This window comes from Corvus brachyrhynchos, unplaced genomic scaffold (assembly GCF_000691975.1).
Source record: "Corvus brachyrhynchos isolate BGI_N302 unplaced genomic scaffold, ASM69197v1 scaffold223, whole genome shotgun sequence".
NCBI classification, from domain to species: Eukaryota; Metazoa; Chordata; class Aves; order Passeriformes; family Corvidae; genus Corvus; species Corvus brachyrhynchos.
The window spans coordinates 3,040,634-3,061,189 of NW_008237174.1; the positions used below are offsets into that span (position 1 = coordinate 3,040,634).

The window sequence follows — 20,556 nt, forward strand, 5'->3', positions numbered from 1 at the left end:
TGAGGCAGACCCCGGCTCCTGCCTTCCTCCGGTTTGTGCTCACCCTCGCCTGAATTTGACAGATCCCTGCTGGCCTGGGTCAGCCCGCAGGGACCCGCGAGTCGTAGCAAGGGATTTACTATGTGAGTAATTTTAGAAGTACCTATATTCGTCTCTAATAGCACACAGCAGGTCGGGCTGCAGAGAAAATAAATAATGTGTAGCGTGTTTTTTGTGCTGCTGCGTACTAGTCTTTCAGGGCAAGTCTCTGTTCCTGCATTTATGAGCCCCCGGTAAATCAGGGCAGTGGATGGGGACCAGGGGGTGAAGGAGTGGGAACTGCTGCTGCTTTATGCTGTTTCCATATCTGCTTGCCACAACTGGATCTAATCACTGACAGTGTCAAAACAGAAATAATCTGCAAGGAGAAAGGTGCCATGGGATAGCAGCTGGATGTAGCAGGAGATTTTCTTGGCTGTGAGGGAGTGAGAAACCAGAGCTGCCTATTAATGTGTGAGGAATGAGTCTAACTCTCTCTCTGTGACTCCTTCTTTAGTGGCACACTCACAGGACTGCACTTGCCTAAAGACTGGTAGCTAACCTGGAATAATTTTTCTGAGCTGGGATAACTTTAAATAGATGGGAGTGCTGTGATGCAAGGCTGCATCATCCTCCTGCTCTCAGAGGGGAGTCAGTGGAAGGAGACCCCAGCAGGACGGGGGAAGTGTACATAAGGTGTGTTACCGAGGGGGAAAGGGACAGCTTTCTGTCCTCAGCTTTTGCTGCAAAAACTGAGTATTGTACTGACCTTGGTTGTGCATCCTGGAAAGTTGTCCTCATCTCCTGGTGTTCAGGACAAAATAAGGTAACAAACACTCATCCCTTGTGTTTCATCACAGTGCCCTGGGTCACTGTGTCAGGGAAGGCTGAAGTGGAGCTTTAAATACCTGCGCTCATATAGATAAAAGTGATGCTAAATCTTCCCCAAGAGGAAGAATATTACCAGGAAAAATCTTCCCCAAAAGGCCCCTGGGATGGAGGCCAAGAGTGTCTAATGAGGCAGACTTTTCCTGTTAGCTGCAGTTCTTGATGTGGGAGGGTGAAGGCTTGGGGGCTTGGAGTCAGCTGATGTGGGAATCTCAGCGGGCAGGCAGCCCATCTCCAGGTCTGCTCTGCTCTGGGCAGCTGACTGCCTCACCTGGGCATAAGCGACTGCTCTGGAGGTGATGCAGCTGCTGAGTCGAGACAAATCATCTGTTTTCTTCTGGTTTAGCAGATAAATTGGTTGGATGATGGTGCTGCAGGGATGAGCAGCTCTGTAGTGCCAAGGTGTGTGCTCTGTCAGTGTTGGGGACAGGACAGCCATGCAAAGCTGCAGCTTGGCTCCAGATAAATCTATGTGCTGCTTTTCTTTTCTCATTTAATGGTTGCTTCTCTTAGGTAAGCTAAGTACGGTGGAAGGAGTTGTGTTTTGTGGGTTTGTGGGAACATTGGGGGGTCCTCTGCTGAAACGTGTGCCTCTGGCAAAAGTGGTGCGTGGCCTGAAAATTGAGATCAGCACATTAGTGAGTTGCCACATTATCACTGGAGCTGCAGTGCTCAGTTTGGCGTGTATGTGTCTCCTGCTGACAGCAAATGTGGTTAGGTTTCAGGAAAGAGGAATATGTGATCATATCAACTTAATTCCTGGACACAAAAATATTTGTTGATGTGGCTTTGAGCAGGCTACCTGCTCTGGTGGCTGCTGGTTTTGTGCCCTTTAACTTGGTTAAAACCAAAGAGTGGAAATGTAGGTGTATCATTGTTCACGGAGACCTAGTTTTCTAGGGACAAAATAGGTGAGTTACTTAAACCTTGTTTTGCAGTGACTGCTGGCAGAGTCATTTCCTGCAGGAGCTGGGAATACAAGAGAGGAATTAGAGGTGCCAGTATGAGATGGGCAGGGGTGGTCTAATGAAGGGCAGAGCAGATGCAGCCAGTAATGTTCTGAATCTTAACTGTCCTTGAGACAGCGGTGCAAGGGAAACTGCTGCAGGAGCAGATTACTGTGTATTCAGAGGCTTATGTCCCTGTGGCCTCTGTCGGAGGACAGGCAGGCGCTGAAGGGCAGCTCTGCGCCGAGGGGGTGTGTCCCCAACACTGCCCACACAGACACCTTAACCAGAGCACTTGGGCAACACAGTCTCACCCAGCTCCTGTCCTGCTCCGGGCTGGAGGAATCAGGGGATAGTAATGGATCAGGTTGTGTTTCCCTTTGCTCTCAAGCTGACTGATGTGGAGGAGATGTTTGAACTCAAGTTCTTTGACTGCCAGTGCTTCTCCTCACGCCCTTGCTCTGTTGCATTGACAGTTTTTGGAAGGACAGAAATGGTGCTGCAGAGTCACGGTCCTCGTCCCTTTCCACAGGAGAGGTTCAGTGGTGTGCACAGCTGCTGGTGAAAATGTTGTTTTCCTGTTCTCTACTCAACATTCATAAAGATCAGTGTAAAAGGTCTGACAGAATTGTTTTGATGATCATTTACAAAGTATCCAGACCTTTTCCATAGCCCTCAGATTTTGGAAGAGTGATGTAAATCACAATTCTGCACAGGATTAGCAATCAGAGAGCATTATGAATCAATCTGATGCTTTGTCTTAACCATATAGCCCTTCTTAGAATGCTGACCTACATTTTAGAGCTTTCACTATAACTGCTTCACCAAGGACAGACTTTGCTTCCTAGGGTAAGGTGGCCCAGCTTCTGGACATGTTTGTGTTTGAAGAGCATTCCTGGTGGCTTCAGATGTGCTTGAAGTCTGTGCTGCTTGACTGGGTAGCTTGTCAGTGAAGTGTGAAATACAAGTGGTTCCTTTGAATGTTCTTTTAATTGCAATTGTGCTGCTGAAAAAACTAGGAGATGAAATGAGATGCTTTCTGTATAAAGTGCTCTTAGATGTTGAGCCAGCAGGGATCATCGTTATCAGATCCTCTAATCACTTGTGTGATTAAAAACCTTGGGAAATCTTATATGATTGAGCCACTTGCTATTAGGTAAAAATGAAGGTTTATTGCCTTTCTGAATGTGTGCTGCAGCTCAGCCTTTAGTGAGATGTGAACCTGAAGCTTCTGTAAAATCTCTCCCTGTAGGTCACTGATGGCACTGAATGTGAATGCACATCTGCTTTTTCCACTTGCAGGTGAGTTTTCCTGCTGATTCCCCGAATGACGAAGTGAACGATGATTAAAAGGAGAGTCCAGAACCGTGTCTGCAAAGCAGTGACTTGGCTGATTTAAAGCAGCACTTAAGCCGATTTCTACCTGTCATTATGATTTCAGCTCTGCAGGATAGATTCTTTGCTTTGAAGGACTCTGGGAAGCAAGGAGAAGTGTGTGTACTGGTGTGCGTGTGCTTCCCAGCATGTACCAGTAGCATGGGCCATGGTAAAGGTCCTTCCAGGTGGAGTGTGTGTACAGCAGCATGTTCATGTGCAGATCTTGGGTATGTGTCGCGGGTTCGGTTTGTAACCGGGCGGAAACACCAATTTAGTGTAGTGGTTTGGTCCAAAATACTCATTACTGTTTATCTGCTGTGAGATAAGAATTAGGAGAAATGCAAAGCAGGCACCAAACTTGAAAGAATATAAAGAAGTTTATTAACAGACCTAAAAGAAGAAAAAAAAAATTATACCACCTTCAGAACTCTCCTCCTCCCCCCACCTTCCTCCCTTCTCCCACTGACAATGTGAAAAGACAACCCTTAAGATGTTCAGTCTGTTTACCACTTCCATAATAACCTTGTTCAGTCCATTTAGAAAGAGAAGTCTCTTCTTGCTCATGCTATGAAAACATTATCACAACGAGACAGCCGCCCACTTCCAAATATTGTTCAGTCCATTTAGGAAGAGGAGTCTCTCTGCCTGCGTGTGAGTCCTTTCCCAATTTGTTTCTATGAGTGTCCAGGAGCTCTGTCTGTGAAATCAGAGCAGAGGAGGTCATTCCTGTAGTTTTTTGTCTCAGCAGGCTCCAAGCGGTGCCTTTGCCTAGCTTGGGTTTGCTGGTCCCTCTGCAGAATTTGGAAACTGCCTGGGGTGCTTGGCTTGGGATGTCTGAAATTAAGAGCTCTGCCACAAAGTCATCCAATGGTCTTGAATGTTTAGTTGTGGTCTGTTGCTCACAAGTTCTCGCAACCTCTGCTCTCAGAGGTTGATGTAGAAAGCTGCAACACAGCATCTTGCTGTTTCTTTTTCTATAAATAGCTGAAATAAAAAGGTCTGTTTGCACATAATATCCCTCCTTCTAACAACAGGATGCTGAAGTGCAGGAGGCCTCTGCTTTTCTACCTTGCCTCCTGTGCCCCAGACCCCTTTGCCTGGAAACGGTGTGTCTGTACAGGCAGAAGAGAGCTCTGTGCCAGACTCTGCTAACGTTTCTCTGTGCTCCTGATGTGTGTTAGCTCTGGGAACAGGCAGCTACTGAAAATGAGCTAAGCAAAGCTGCTCCTGGTACCTCAGTGCTGCTGAGGAAGTGGAGAACCTGAATGCACCCAGCACAGGATGCCAATCTGTCTGGCTGTACATCCCATACTGATCCCTGGTCACTGGTGGGTGTTTGTCACAGAGCTTGTGCCTGGGACTCCCAGAGCTGATGGAAACTGGGAACAAGCTAATGCTCCCTTCATAAATGTTGCATCCATTCTGCTTACAGTGGCTGCAGCAGTTTGGATTTTCAGCTGTAAAATTTTGCAGAAAAATAGAAGTTGTTTACAGCAGTGATTAATTTTTTAATATGCATTTGTGTCTTTGTGGTACAGTGTTTGCTGATTAGGAAATCAAAGGGGTTCCAATCAACCTGATTGTGTTCAGTGGATTTTCTACAAGTACCCTGTGTGTGCCAGCAGAGTCCCAAGTGTGTGGGGAGAATGTGATGACCCTCACTGGGATGGACTGACAATAGAAAATGCCACAGCAGTTGTGCAGCAATGACAGCTTTCTAAAATGGATCTCCTGGGGACTAAAAGACATCTGTGGTCCTGGTTTCCCCCTGCTAATCTCAAGGACCTGTTTTTACCTTGAAATAACATTTAATGCACAACATCAGAATAATGACTTTTTTGTTCTAAATTTCTTTGCAAGACAGAATCCTTAGGAAACGCTGCAAGCAGACCTCTGTTGCCTGAGCTGCTCTCTTCTGAAGGCACAGAGCATCCCAGAAGCAATTAGTTTGTATCTTAAATGAATAAATTATTAAAGAAACTTCTCAGAGAAGATGCCTTCATGCTGTGAGTCGCATTGCCTAACAAGACTGAAAATTTGAGTGTGATCCTTTGTTAACTAAGTTGGGTTAATGTTTATTTATTTAGTTGATTTTAGTTTTTATCTCCTTCCATCACAGTTTGGTTCTTCCTAAATTCAAGATTTTACTTTGGTACAGGGATGGATGATCACTGTGTTTATTCTTGGTTATCCCTGTGACCTGACTGTGGTCCTGCTATTCTTTGTGCTTGCATGGGGTCTTAAGGAAATTAAAAATTTAGGTGTACAAGATTGTAATTGATGGGATAAAAATCTCCTTGTTGGTCTTGTGAGACCCCACCTGGAGGGCTGCATCCACCAGGTCTGGGGTCCCCAGCACAGAAGGACTTTGGCCTCTTGGAGCGAGTCCAGAAGAGGCCACCAGGATTCTTAGAGGGATGGAGCACCTTTCCTGTGAGGAAAGGCTGAGAGAATTGGGTTTGTTCAGCCTGAAAAAAGGAGGGGCTGAGGGTAACGTAACTGGGACCTTCCAGTGCTTGAAGGGAGCCCTCAGGAAAGATGGAGAGGGACTATTTACAAGAGCCTGAAGGGACAGGTCAAAGAGAAATGGCTTCAAACTGACAGAGAAAAAATTCTTCCCTGTGAGGGTGGTGAGGCACTGGAACAGATTGCCCAGCGAAGTTGTGGATGCCCCATCCCTGGAGGTGTTAAGGCCAGGTTGGATGGGCTTGGAGCAACCTGGGATAGTGCAAGGTATCCCTGCCTGTGGCAGGGGGTTGGAACGAGATGATCTTTAAAGTCTCTTCCAACCCAAAACTTTCTATGATGATTCTATGATACTTTCTATTTTTTGGGTTGCTTACATTTTTATATAAATTTATATTTGTACTTCTTCAGCTCTCATTTCTCCAGCAGAGGTTCAGTGTAAATAATTGTCAGGGAGTTGGGCACTTTGTAAGTGAAGTCCATTAGCAGAAATGTAGCAAAAATGGAAAAGTTGTGCTCTGGCTTCTCTGGGCTGGTATTTCACAGGCAAGTCTGACTAATACTTTACATGTTTTATAAGAGTCTGGAAGGTGCTGGATGGATTTTGCTCTCATCCACATGATGGTATCTGTGAATATGAAGCTTGTTTTCCATTAACAGGTGTTCTTGCAGTTTTCCACATAAGCATTTTCCACAAATGCTTATGTCCATGAGAGTGTTGCTTTCTTGGGAAGATCATAATAGAGTGACTGATTGTGTCTTAACAAATTTCTTTCATAGCTTGATAATGTATATTTTGTGAAGTCTGTAGCTGCATGGGGAGCTGCCTTGCACCTTTCTGAACAGAACCCATTGTGGTGGGGAAGTAAGTGATGTGTTAGGACTTGCCTCCAACAAATACTGCAGGGGCAGGTTTCAGTTGGACAGGGATGGCATTCAGGGTGAAGGAATTGAGAACAGAGATGAAACAGTCCCAAGGATACATTTTAGTATTGGGGGCAGGGGGATTTCCAAAGGCAAAAATGGAATTGATAGAAATAAGTGTTGCTTGTGCCTGTGACATGAAAGGGTATTTTTGGAGATGTGGGAGTCCCCAGTTGGAGAGGAAGGAAGAGCAACGGCTGGAATGCCTTGTGTGATGGGTTTCTGCTAATGGGACAAAGTGAGGGATCACTGGCATTTTTAGGCTCTTCAAATTTAATTTAATGTGTGTTTAAAGAACAGCTGTGTTGAATCCTGCAGACTGAGCAGCTACCTGTGGATTGAGGAGTCTGAAAAAGTGATGGAGCCTTGGTGTTGGGCAGTGGTTCCATGTCCTGTGTGCATGGACCACTGCCAGGCTGCCTGCTTTAACAGAGAGGTCAGAACAGTGCAGAGAGGTGGGGGAACTGCATGGATGGGATGTAATTTTCTGTAGATTTATCTGCTGATTTTCAGAGCAGTTGCTACTTGTCTCTTCTGTTTTATTCTTTTATAACATAGCATGGGTGTGGAGTGGCAATTATTTTAGGTTCTGTGGATGTGGCTCAGCAATTTCAAATGTGGTTAGAAGTGTGTTTTTAAAAATTGAGGTGAACTCCTTAAAGTCTGCACCTGGGGTAACAGTCAAATTAATTTTCAAGTGTGATATAGATCCCCTCTCCCTTTCCAGTCTCAGTTTTGGAAACTTTTTACCACTTTGTAAATGACTTTGCAAAACACCCATCTCTTTCAGATGAACTACATGTTCTAAGGTTACGAAGTTTGCTTAGTTACTAGGGGAGTACAGTTGGGTAACTATTTTATTAGATATTCATGGATGGATTGTTTAATTAGATGATCATATGCAATCTAAGGAGAAAAATTCAGAAAGGTTAATTAAGGAATGGTTAGAAAATTTGATGTCAGAAATGGTGTTAAGTTTCAGCATGGACCATCTTAATTAAAATTTGTTTAGTTCATCCTGGAAGTGAATGGAAATTAAGGAAATTTAAGCTTAGATAGCTACAGATGTGGGAGTGTACCAAGGTAATTAATGCATATTAACTCATACTTTTAAAATTAATTTCTGGCATTAATTTGGCTTGATTTTTCCCATCTGTCTTCACACAGACAACACTCTGGAAGCCTCACTTATTTGAGGTATTGCAGAAATGCCTTTTTTCTCCCCGCTATTCCTTTGCGATCTCTGCGCTGAGATTTTACGCTGGGCGAGGACAGCTAGTCGAGCCCTGCCGGTGATGTTTCAAATGCTTAATCGTGCACCTAAACATTGTCTTACTGCTGCCAGCGCTTCGCATCTGTGCGGTGTTCTCAGGCGTGAAGGTCACGTCCTGCCACACGTGCACCGCAGCCCCTCGGTGGGGTGGCTGCCTCCGAGGCTGCGGGGCAGGAAAGGGGCGGCTCTGGCTCTTCTCGTGGCTCAGCTCCGCGCAGCCGAGCCCTGGACCGCCCGTGTTCCAGAGCCCGTCTCAGCAGCGCTCAGCCTGCTCAGCACCTCGGCCGGGAGCCGATCGGGGGCTGGGCTGAGCTGAGAGAACCAGTCGCTGCTGTCAGAAGATCCCTGCTTTTCCTTCCCACGTTCTGCCCACGTGGATTTCCCCTGGTTGCTGTAACTCCCTGATCTGGAAGAAAACAAACGCGGGGTGTGGTTAAACGCTGCACAGGGCTCCGAGTAAGTGGGGGGAACAGCTGTGAGCGTGTTGCCAGCCCCCCACATTCCCCTGGGTGTGCAGTCCCAGCTCGTGCTGTTCTTGGCCAGCTGATGCTGTAGACTGTGGGATGGTGATGATGACTTTTGGAGAGCGTGGGCTATGATGGCTGCCCTAAGCCCACCTGCCAGGGTTTCACTAACCACAGGTTATGCTGGTGGGAAGGGGTTTTTGGCTTGCTTTTTCCATCACTGGCTGTTTTTCTGAAGTGAAAAGCTCAGGCTGGGTGAGAAGGTGATCATATCCTGCTTCTCCTCATCCGAGATTGGCCCACAGGCATGTTTTAATGCTGTGTCTTACAATCTTGAAGTTGTTTTAGAGCATTTCCTTTGTCCACATTCCTGGCTAGCTTTCTCATCCTTCCAGTATTGCTCCTTCTAGCCCCTTTCTGCTCCTGCCAGATTCCTAAGCAGCCACGTCTTAGACAGCTTTGGGTCTCTCTGGTCCTCGAGCATCTTTTAGCCCTTCCACATCCTTGGCCTTCTTTCCCTTCGGTTTCATGAAAACAAACTCCTGGGAAAAAAAATCCCAAACCAAAAATACCACCACAAGAACCCCTACCCACTCTCCAAATGTCCAAATACATTCTGCCTCTTTTCTCTGTAGTTGCACTTATTATTTTTCACAAAACTGAATTTAGCTGTTGGTATTATCAGTAGTTCTAATGAAATTTTTTATAGCCAGTTACCAGGAGACTATTAGCTGTGTGTTTATGTCAATAAGTAGGTATAATGGTTCAGAGCAGATGAGCTGCAAAAACTACCCCCTTATAAAAGGCCTGTGGAGAAGTTAATTTAGTGTTGCTCACTGGAGAAGGAGAATCTTTAGCTCTGGTTTGGGGAGGAGGATCAGGTAAGTTCAGTTCATCTTGAGTAAAATGGGTTTGAACTGGAAATGTTGGTCTTTGCAATACCCGGGGTAAGCAATGAGAAGCTTCTGAGTTGGTAGGTGTGGAAGAAGGGTCCTGCTGGGGCATTGCTGGGACAAGACTGTGGCTGGGGGAGAGACTGGATCAGCCATAACCTGCACAGGTCATCTCTCTCCATGGCCATGGAATAGCTCCTGCTTGAGCTGTGGCTGGGGAGGTTGGCTGTGCCCCTGTTGCTGCATTGTATCCTCGTGATGTGTGGGAGACCAAGTCCTGCTTCAGCTTGCCTTGCAACAGGTGAGTTTCTCTGTTCCTGGGAACAAAGCGCAATAGCAGGGGATTTCCCCTCTAGGGTATCCTGATAATGTCCTGATAACTGAGTGTGTCTCTCCCCAGGCCTGTGGCCAACCTAGCAATCACTAACTGGATTTTCAATTCCTGCCCTTGAGGCTGTACCCTGTTCTGGGTAGCAGAGTTTAAGGTCTGGCAGCAGTGATCACATCAATCTCAGATGACTAAGGCACTGCTCAAGTGCCTTTGCTGCTCTCTGTGTCCTTGGTTCCCGAGCTTCTTTTCTGCAGAAGGTATGTTTTTGGGTTTCTTTGTCTTCTGTGGTGCTGCTGAAGGCACAGTATTTGCACAGAGCCAATTCCTCTGAGATGATGATCATTCTTCTGCTTAAGCACAAGCTGCCAACTTACAGAATTAATTGCCAGTGGTCTGCAGTAGCCCTTGACTTGTCCTAGAATTTGCTTTAATAAAAGGGAATGGATCTTTAATGAAAGTGGAAGGACTTCTGTATTTTCCCTGGAAATACAGAAGAGGTTGCAGAGCCAGGCTCTCAGAAGGCAGGACAGCTTTTAAGTTATACAGCTCAAATCTGACTTGTGTGTGTGCTGCAGGTTCTGATTGCATGATTCCACAGCTGCTGCTTGGCTTGATGCTGCCTTGCTCATTGTGCATAACTGATCTGTATTTGTGGTTGTTTGGGGGGGGGGTTTATTTTCCTTTTTGCAGCTCTGAGGTTGTGCTTTACTTGTGTACTTAAGCCCTGCCTCAAGGACAGAAACACAAGTTTTCCAATATGCTCCTCTGTGGTGCTGCTCACAAATATCCGAGCAGCTGCAGTTCATGGTGTGTTTGTGGGAAAGCAGCTCTGTAAATGGGGAGCTGAGGCATGCACAGGGTACTCAGCCAGTTTTGGGTGCTCTTCTGGGAAGCTGCCAGGAATTCTCTCCTCTTAATTTCTGATGTCCATGAAATGGAGTTCTGTGGCTGAGAGCTTAGCCCATGTGCAGACCTGATCATGAGTCTGTCCTTGTGCAAGGGTCAGGCAACAAGGGATGCGAGAAGTTTATTTTAAGGTTTGTTTGATTTCACAGCAACTGTAAAGGAACCAAAGCAGGAATCACTTCCTTGTCAGCATTGGTTTGCCTCTCCCAAGACTTTATCTGGCTTTTGTGCCTTACTTACTACACCTTAAAAAAAAAAATTATTGAAAAAAACCTCACCCATGTAGAATGTTATTTCAGTGCTGTCATTCAGTGAATGCTTCTGCTGTGTGAAAGGAGTATGCTGTGACAAAAGGAGGGGCAGGATTATAATGTCCTTCTTTTGTGTTTTATGGATAGAGGAGAGGGCTGGGCTCCTAAGTCCACCACATAGGCTCATCCTGCTTGAATGATCAACAGACAGTGCTAATGAAACATTGTCCTCCCTATGGACCCTCGGTGGGGAGGATAGGCTGTGCAGACATGATTTGTTGGCTGGTTGGCACCAGTAGCCAGGGGAGCCATGGGCTCTGCCAGTGGCCCAAGAGCAAGTATTTGCTCCAGTCATTGCTCCTCCTCAAGCTTGTTCTCAGCCTACCTTCCAGTCCTTGCCTTAGTTGTCTTCATGGATGAGTCCTGGTCTGAAGCTCTTTGGTGTCTCATTCCATTTCTTGTCTGAGATGTTGTCTGGGTTTCACATCCCACTCCCCTGTGTCTGGTAGACCTGCCCCATCCTGGCTTCTTTATTCCTCACATCTTCTCATCTTGCTGATGTGACCAGAGGGTGCAGCTGTCCCTGCCAGTGGTGGCTTTGTTCGTGTCCCTGCTCCCCAGCCAGTGTCTGTGCCTTCCCAGCCATGCTTGCCCTCATCCGAGCCAATTGTGATTAACCTGACAGGCAGAGCTTTGATTATTGCATTCTGGAAGAGTTGTGGTGGCAAGATTTCTAACTTTGGGATGAATCAGCATTAACAATTAAGCAATAAACAAACACCATTTCTTTTACAAGACGACAGACAGCAGGATGTTTTCCTCTGCCAAAGCATCCATCAGGCTATTGGTTATGCTGTAGCTGGTAAGGTGGGAAGGAGAAATAGTTCCTCACTGTAGAAAGAAGATAAGTCATAAGTCTCCATTGACTGCCAGTGGGAGGGATGCTGAATGACAGAGGAGGCAGTTGCCTCCTCCTCCTGGTCCCACAGGCTGGTGATTACTGGCCATTAGTGCAGAGACCTGTCACACTGGAGCCTGGATGTTACTAGAGTGTATTAAATCCCTTCAGGCAGACAAACTCACCTGGATTGGTACTTAATATTCAGGATCTTTCCAAATAGATCCTCTGTTTCAGGAGGGGAGAAGAATTAATGATAAATTAATGAAAACTTTTACATTTCTGAAATAGTTGGTAATTATGGGCCCCTACTTAACCTTGTCATCTTTCAAGATATTGTCTCTTTTAGTAATTATCTGCTTGTATTCCTGATGGGGAAACTTGCAGTGTAGAAATGTTGTGCTGATGAATTTCTCAAACTCTGGTTTGACCCGAAGGCAAGGAGACCTGATCACTCTTGTGCTCATGGCTTTCAAGCTCTGCCAAGGGACCCTGCCCACCCTGCAGCTGGTGGCTCTCAGTACCCAGCATAGGCTCTGTGCACAATCTGGAGGGTGCTGGGCTGTCAGAGGTGTTCCTAAGCAGGCACTCTTGCTGTCCTGCTTTGGTGAGGGGCACATCCTTGATCCTTTTGCCTCCCAGAGATGCTGGTGAATATTTTTGAGCATTTTGCCCTGTTAGCCGGAAGGAGTGGGTGGATGGCTGGGAAGCTCCCTTGGCCCCAACTTGGCTGCTGTGCTTCCTCTTACGGCTCTGTGCCTGCCCAGGTTCTGCCACGGCAGAGATTGCATTGCCTCTGGTGGCACCTCGGGGCTCACTTTCCAGTCATGTATCAAGGCAGACTTCAGCAGGGAGCAGGTAGCCAGGGGTGGATTGTTGTATGTTTTTAAAACTGCTGTCCCTGAAGAAGTGCTGCCTGACTGGACAACCAGTGTGCCAGGCTTCTTCAATTGTCTGTGCTTCTCTGCATCCCTTTTATCTCCTGTTTGCATCTTTTTTCTCACTTAAATGCACCCTTTCTGCAGGCCACAAAGTCTGGTGGGAACACAGCCTGCAGCAAGGGGATCCTGTTGAGCTTGCAGGCCAGGGACTTCCTAGCCTGGCATGTAAATGTGCTGGGGCTTTGGCTCACCATGACTCATTCAGCCTTCCTGGACTGCCTTACAGCTCTCCTGGGGTCTGCCTGTCTAGATTTCCTCACTTGCTGTGATGGCTGACCCCTTGCTCAGTGAGGTGCTTCTCAAAGATGCACCTATGCTGAGGTACTGCTGCAGGCTGGCAAACACAAAGAATGTTATTTTTCAGTCTAGCAGATAGTTGTTTCTTTTTTTTCTCGTTTGACCTAACCCTCAAGTATCATTCTAGTTTCACTCAGTCTCACCCGGCAGGAAACTTCACCAGCCTGTGCTGGTGGGACCTCAGTGCTCGTGATAGGGCATTGTGTGCTAATGTCTCTTTGCATGAGCAGCAGCACCCCTCGTTTTAATATCTTCCTCCTTTCTTGCTTTTTACTCTCTTTTTCCCCATCTTCCTCCTTTTCTTCATCACACAAAATGTATAAAACCTAAGCTTACTTTTTCCCCACTGTTTTCCCTCCCTTGCTGTGGTGTGCTGCTATGGGTTAGGGTCCTTGGATGGTTCAAGCTGGCAGTAATTTGGGATATGGACATCTTGAGACCTCTTACTAAACTGTTAAGTGCTTGGGCTCCCTACTGAGAGCAGAAAGCTGAGCTGCTGGACTCGGGGTGGAACATATGCCAGGCCATGCACATACACTGGAAACTTGCCCAGGGCAGGATAATTAGGGGAGCCAGTGTTTCCTCAAGCGGACCGTGTGCTCTTGCTTGCTAAACAGTCTTGTGATTAATATCTTATTTAAGAGGATTTTAGGACATGTGCTGCAGTTACACTGAGTTTCTTTTAGAAGTAGGGGAGAGGTTAGAAATAGAAGCTCTGTTAAGGCTCTTTTGTGTTTCCAGCAAAGGTCATCAGGTAATTGCAGTGCATCGCTACTCCATCGTGTCAGAGTAGGTAGTAGGTTTTGCTATGGATAGTTCAGTGGGAGAAGGATCCTTGAAGGGCTTTGCACATATTTTTGTACAGGCTGCATTCTTAAGATCTCCTTAGAACCATCCTCCAACACAAAGGGTGAGTTCTTCTGCCCTGATGTCAGCATTACCAACTCACCCTGGCTCCTGCCATTAGACTCTGGCGAGTTCTGCAGCCAGCAGGTGTTCACCAGCAGATTTTGTCTTCAAAACAAGGCTCTATGTGCTGTTTTACTCAAGTAATGTTTCAAGATGTCACCAGCTTGATTGTTGGCCTTATCCAGGACACACGGTGTGGACACAGCACTCTCCGCATGCTCTGGGTGTTTCTGTGCCACTGCTGATTTGCTGTGTGGTCCCAGCTGGTGGCTGTAGTCTCCTGTCCAGTGTTTCTGACCAGTCTGATGTGGCTGTCTAACGTCTTCGCCTTAATTTCTTTCCTAGGCTAGAGGGGGGACATGGGAGCGTGAAGAATTGCATGGAGAGCACTGATGTGCTGCCTGCAGTGGCATCTCCTACAGATCTTACGTGGCAATCTGCTGCTGCCTGGAAGGGATTGACAGGAACCTCTGTGGACAGCAAAGGAACCTGGAGATGAAGGTGATGATCATGGATCTTCCTATTTTTTTTTCCCTGCCCCCTTTTTCGCTTACACATGTCTGCAGCAAGAGCAAGGCTGCTGTCAATGTGACAGGGCCACAGACATTGAGGCACTGCTGTTTGCACTGAGGCTGTCTCATGTTACATGCAGAGTTGGGAGGATGGTAAAGAAAACAGGGAGGGTTCCCTGATACTCCCTTAGCAACTATCCTGTATTTCTCTTTAAAGTGAAATAAAACATATATTCTGCTTCTTGTGGGAGCCCTTGTAGAAGCTGATGCGTATTGGTTGTGCACCAGAGATAAGAGTCTGATATCCAGTGTTTATTATGACTTGCATAAAATAAATATGAGATGTGTACTGGGGCTCATTTTGGTAAGGGCTTTCTGTGAAACCCTTTGGGGACATTGCCTTTGGCTCTAGGTTAGAGTAATTAGCTGCCTACTTACACAGCTGACCTCTGCTGATCATGCCTGAAGTGCTTTTGTTGGTGGTGCCCCTTATCACAGCACTGCAGTCCTTTGGCTGTTGCCCTCCAGGATGATGAGTATCATGTGAGCCATTGCAGTGACTATTGCTGGTGCTGGAGCCTCCATTTTTCTCTCATGCATGGGAAAGCTAACTTGGTAGAAAGCATTTTTAGAGGCAACTGCAAATGTAAGTATTGGGTTTATGGCTGTTTTCACGCATGAAGAAGGTTTGGGAGGACCTCATTGTACAGCTGCTTCTGTAAATGTTTAACTTGCTGGCATCAAGAGTGCCAGCTGTTGCTCTTTACTTCCTCTTCTGCTGGAAACATGCTAATGTCCTCTCCTCCACTTAAAACCTGATCTTTAATATGGAAAATGCACCACCCTTTCTTACTTTCTGGCTGAGCAACACTTCTCTCTCCCAGAGTTGTGTTACCTTTAGCATTGCAAACTGTAATGCTTGGGCATGGGTGGTGGAGTTCCAGCAGCTTGCCTGCCTGGGGTCTGCTGAACTTCCAGTCCCAAAGAGGGCAGAGAGCAGCCAAAATCTGCACAGAGGTCAAGACAGCTGTATGGAGCCTGGGGAGCATTGGCAGGAGGTAGGTGAGTGGAAAAGAAAAAGCATGGCCCATTGCCTTGGACATCTCTGGCAGCTGCTCTTTTCATGGGGAAGGAAGAAAACTACACTGGAGACAGCTTGATTTCTGGTTAGGTGGGATTGGGTGGAGAATAAAGGATTAAAGAAGCAGGTCAGCCATGGAGCTCTTCTGCTGCAAAACTTCTTGGTTTTGGTTGTTGCACAGAAACAAGGGGTTTTTAGTTCTGTTTTTCTTCCTTGTTCCTCTGTGGAAATCCTCTCCTCGCTGGAAAAAGATGTGACTTGGGATGTGATGCCAGGAGAGCTGGTGAAATAGCTGGATCCCATGTGGACATGGGAGCCTTCCTCTCTGAGGCTTTGGCAGCACAGGGCAAATCCACGTGCATATGCAAGGCACAGATAGGCAGCAGGGACTGGGACTGTTGGCCTTGACTGGGTGCCTGCCTTTGGGACAGCTGAAACCCAAGGCCAAACTCATCTTTCAAGCTCAGATAGACCTTTTGTGTGGTGATATTCCTTCTCTTAATGAGCACTGGTAGCACTGAAGAGTCACCTTTCTTTTGTGCCAGAACAAAATCTTGATCCCCTTTTGAAACGCTCAAAAGTCTTCCTGTTGAACAGTCAAACCCAGCCCTCTGTGACTAAGTCTGGTTTCAGACTAGGCAGCCTGGTTAGGCCTGGCTTGCAAGATGGCAAGGCTGCTGGAAGAGATGGATATTTGAAAACCAGCAAAGTGATGTATTTGGTCTGTAATATCTGTATCTCTGGCCACCCTCTTGCCAGTTACACTGTTTTACATGTTAATATCTGAAGTGGAAAAGGGACTTCCCTTTCTTCCTTTGGGCACATGTGAAATAGGGAAGTAAAACCAAAAACAGGCACATACCGCCCTACATGCCTCAGTGCTCCCTGTGGCTGTATGGGAGCCTCTCACCCCTTCCTGCTTTAGAAAGGGGTAGAGCCTGCCTGTTGGAGAAGAGGGTTTGTTGTGTGTTGGGCATAGATGTTCAGAGGCAGAGGAGAGGATAGGGATGCACTTTGGTGTGTTGTGTTCAGGTTTAGGAGTGGTTTTCCAAGTTGGGTGTCCAGGTAAGTGGACACCAGAAGCAAAGCCTTCGACCATGTACTAGAATAGTTTCCCTTCAGGATAATGGGATGATGCACATGTAATGGTGTTGTGTAAGATGAACAGAGCAACTAATTCTGCTTTTGCTGAAGTGCAGTGTGAACCCATGTGCTAGTTTTGGCTGCGGTTTCATGTATACTTTAGAGAGAGTCCCACCAGTGCTCAGTCTGGGGCAGCTCTGTCAGGAGCTGGGTTTTGGTGTATGTGACTCTGCAGCTGCTCTGGTGGCAGCAGCCTGTTTCTGTGTACTTGTGGCTTCTCCTCTCTGTGAGGTCCTGTGGCAAGTGATACTCATTTCAGACACTGCTTTGCACTTGAAACATTTTGTGGGACTTGTACATGAGCTCTGAAATACCTGGGTGAGCAGAGGATATGAGCCCAGGACAAGCACTGCATGCAGTGGATCTGGGAGAGATGGAAGGGAAAAGCTGACCAAAACTGAAAATAAGGAAAGGACTTCCAAGAAGGAAGGTTAGTGGAGGGTGGGAGGAGACCTGGCAGTGGGATCTCACCAAGGCAGGAAGGCAGCTTCCTGCTGCTGCACTGTGGGAAAAGGCCACAGAAATTAGGGCATCTCCTTGTGCTGTGTGGATGCTGGAAGGGGTGCGAGGGGCCTTAGGGCAGATTTCCCAGGAGGAAGAGGAGAGTCCTGGAGGTGCAGACACAGTAGGAAAGCACCCAGTTCCTCATGGGTAGCACACATACCCACCTCCAGCCTCCCTCCCCTGCTCCACGCAGCGCTGTGCATCCCTGGGCTCTGAGCACAGCTCTTGCACAAACCACTGCAGTTGGTGACGGGCACTCAGCACCAGCGCTGCTGCTCTGTGGGATCAGGCAGAGCAGAGCACGGCGCTGCTGCTCTGTGGGATCAGGCAGAGCAGAGCACGGGGCTTTTATCTGCCCTGGCAGCAGCAGCAGCGCCTTGGCCACGTCAAAGGCTATGGGGGAGGGAGCCAGCACCTCCAGACGAGTGTGTGGGGAATTTCTGCTCTGCTCCCCTGCTCTCACACAAATGATTTTTCACCTCTTTGGGCCATAATCTTCCGAGGCCTCTGGAAGAGCTCTGATGTTCAGTCAGCTTTTAAAGACCTCCCGAAAATGGCATAGGAGGTTTGCTGCAAGTTTCTGAAGTACTGGTGCTTCCCCTCCTTGAAATGCCTACAGGTAATGCCGTGCAGAGATCCAGACAAGATAAAGAACCTGTGAACTGGGGTAGGCTTATAATTTTTAGCCTTGTACTTTGGGGAAAAAAACCCTTAAATTGCTGTTCTGGCAGACTTCAGAAAATATTCATCAGGCTGATGCATTTTAACTAGTGATTTCTATATTTGTTACTTTAGAGTGAGGAAGAAAAATTCAGAGCTAACGCCATGTAAAAGTAATTTCCCTTGACAACGTACAACTCTGGCCTACGTGCATGTTGGACAGCTTATGAAAAAGCTTTTATTTCTGCAATATAACTGTATTATGAATGCATTATTACTTAACTCAAAAATAGATGAGGATATGTACGTAAATATATAAGTACATGTATTTGTTATAAATCCGAGAGAGAATACGTGTTTCAGTGGAACAGAACCACCTTAGCTGAACTGGCCTGATTCTTAAAAATAATTAGAAAAAAAAACCCAAACCAAAAACCACAAACAAAAAGACCAGTGAAATGCAAATTAAAAATACTAAAATAGTTTAAGACAACTTTGCTGGGCTGCTCTGCTGTTTTTCTTTGCTTTAATATTAAAGTGCTGTGGCTCTTCCTACATGTTATTCTAACCAGCATACCCAGGGCTTGAGGGTTCTCTGCCAGTTTAGCCTCAGGGGATACTGGTATGACAGAATGGGGGGGAAATTGTGTGCCTGTTGTCAGGAGATATCCAGGACTTTGTATCTTCAGATGCTTGTGCAAGCTTAAAACACAGTATGGTAGCAGCCAACCTCCCATCCTGTTAACCTGGAGGGGAGTTTGTGGAGAGGAGAGCAGGGTTCATTGCTGTTAAGGATTCTTTTGGCAGGAAAGGAAGGAAAGGGAAGATGAAGGGTCACCTAAGATCAGCTCCCATGAGACTGTGGTGGCATTCCCATCTGAAGTGCTTAAAAATTTGTCCCTTAGAAATGTACTGGAGTAAAGATAGGCAGATTTGTTTAAATAAAATGAATGAGTAACTTTTAACCTAAAACTTGGTCTGAGCTGGATCAAAAGTCAGCCTTGTTTAATGTTGAGTGAACTTTAAGCTTGGTGCTTTTCCACTTTGGGCTTGGATTGGTTGTTGAGCAGCAAGAAGAAATGGCCTTGTGCTAGAGGTGACATCGGATCCTCTCCCAGTCTGGAACACTGTGGATGTTGTGGCACTGAGAGAGATCACTGCTGTTGGAAACACCCAGCTCTTGCTCTAAAGCAGTTAGGCATGGTGTCCTGTGAGTCACCCCCCACAGCTGGCAGCCACCACCAGCCTGTGGAACATCTCTGCTGGATTTCTGCAGGCTCCTTGTCTGCACAGGGGTGCATCCATTCTAGGCATGACAGATGCCTGACTTCTGTGTCTGGGAGAGTTCCCTTTGTGAAGGAGGAAGTCTGGTGTCTATGTGGCCAGGTGGCACTGGGTGGCAAGAAGGAGCTGTGTGTGCTTGTGAGCAGGAGCAGCCCTTGGCAATAACATCCTCCTGCCATTCCTCCATGTATCATCCTTCCTCTCATATCTCATCCATCCTTGCAGCAAAAGGCTGGCTGGTTGTGCGAGTAGATGAGGACCTTTCATTGCTCTGGGAGGCTCAGAGAGCTTTTTTAAGTCTTACAACCGCTTTCTAAGACTGAGAAACATGTTGTACATTGGCAGTATGAGAGCCAATATTGAATGGAGGAGATACAAAAACGTCTGGTGCCTCCTTTACTGCTTTAGGGAGTAACTTATGCTTTTGTTGGAATTATCTGTCTAGATCTCTCCCTCCATGCTGCAAGTTGTTACCTGGCTTTGATGAAAAACGCATTTGTGCTGAGGCTCATTGTTAGTCTCCCTTTTTTCCCTTTTCCCCTGCTTTCTCAGGCTTCCTGCCCTGTGTTCTGTACCCCCTGCACACTCAGCTGCCTGGCCATGGTGCTGGTGCCAGGCTCAGGCTCAGGCCGTGCTGGCTGCACTTGTGTGTCCACAGCACTTCAGAGCCTCTTGTGGGTGTGTGGGGCCCAGGAGAACAGCAGGGGACTGACTGTGGCTGTGCTTCTCCCTGGCACTGTGCATACCTGGGGAAGAATGGCCGCCATTCGTGCCACCCTGGGAAAGCAATAATCCTGCAGATTTCAAGAACTGCTGCTGCTGTGGGTAGTGACCAAGTTACTCCTGTCTGCTCATCCACAGGGATGGCACAATGGGTTGGCATCCTTCATAGGGAAGGCACAAAGTCCCATGTACATGAAATGTCTTAAATACCAGAGGGCAGAAAGCTGCCTGCTTCAAGGAGTGGGGATGTGGTTCAGATCCATAACAGATCCATCCACTTGTCATCTGCAAGCTCTGCTGCCAGACTTGGTTCTGAAGTGCCGACTGTAGGAAGTGAATGATGTGTTTGGGAGCAGGAGCTGGGTAGTGCTTTCCAGGCTTTATGCCTGATTTTCTGATGGGGAAGAAAGCAGGCTAAAAACACTGGGAGGAGGTGATAAAAGACATTAACATGGCCTTTATTGCCTTCTTGACCTCTCAGAACCCCAGTAACCTTTACATGTGTTTCAAGCATGGTGTTTTCCTCCCTCCAGCAACTGTGTAGGCTTGTTGTGTTTCAGGTTAATTCATGCCATGCCCACAGCAACACTGATTCATCGCTGGGATGCTGTCAGGATGTGTAAGTAGGGAAGAAAAAGGGACTTCTTTGGCTGTGTTGTATGTGGCACCATGGAGCTGCCAGATAGGTGGCATGCTCTGTTTGGGAGCTTACAGCTGGAGGGGGTGCTAGGCTTTGCCAGTCCTCCATCCCACCAAAGAGTGAGCATTGCACATCAGAGAGGCACCTGTTTGTTCCAGCAAAGTGTTCTCCATGCCAGATCCTTAAACAGAGGACATAATCTTGGGTTTGGGTAGGAGGTACTGCT

At 47.0% G+C, this 20,556-nt stretch overlaps 1 protein-coding gene across 3 annotated transcripts in view; it reads left to right on the forward strand.

The window, feature by feature from the left end:
* The first annotated feature begins 35 nt into the window (after positions 1-35).
* The window catches only part of ST6GAL1 (ST6 beta-galactoside alpha-2,6-sialyltransferase 1), a 44,305-nt gene continuing 23,784 nt past the window's right edge, over positions 36-20,556 (forward strand). Inside the window, exons 1-2 of one of the 3 annotated variants that reach the window (XM_017728813.1) lie at positions 36-122; positions 14,129-14,284. The gene's annotated coding sequence lies outside the window, so the exon portion shown is untranslated. Of the gene's footprint in view, positions 123-14,128; positions 14,285-15,137; positions 15,354-17,541; positions 17,643-20,556 lie in introns of those variants that run through there. The other 2 variants (XM_017728816.1, XM_017728815.1) reach the window with 2 other exon arrangements.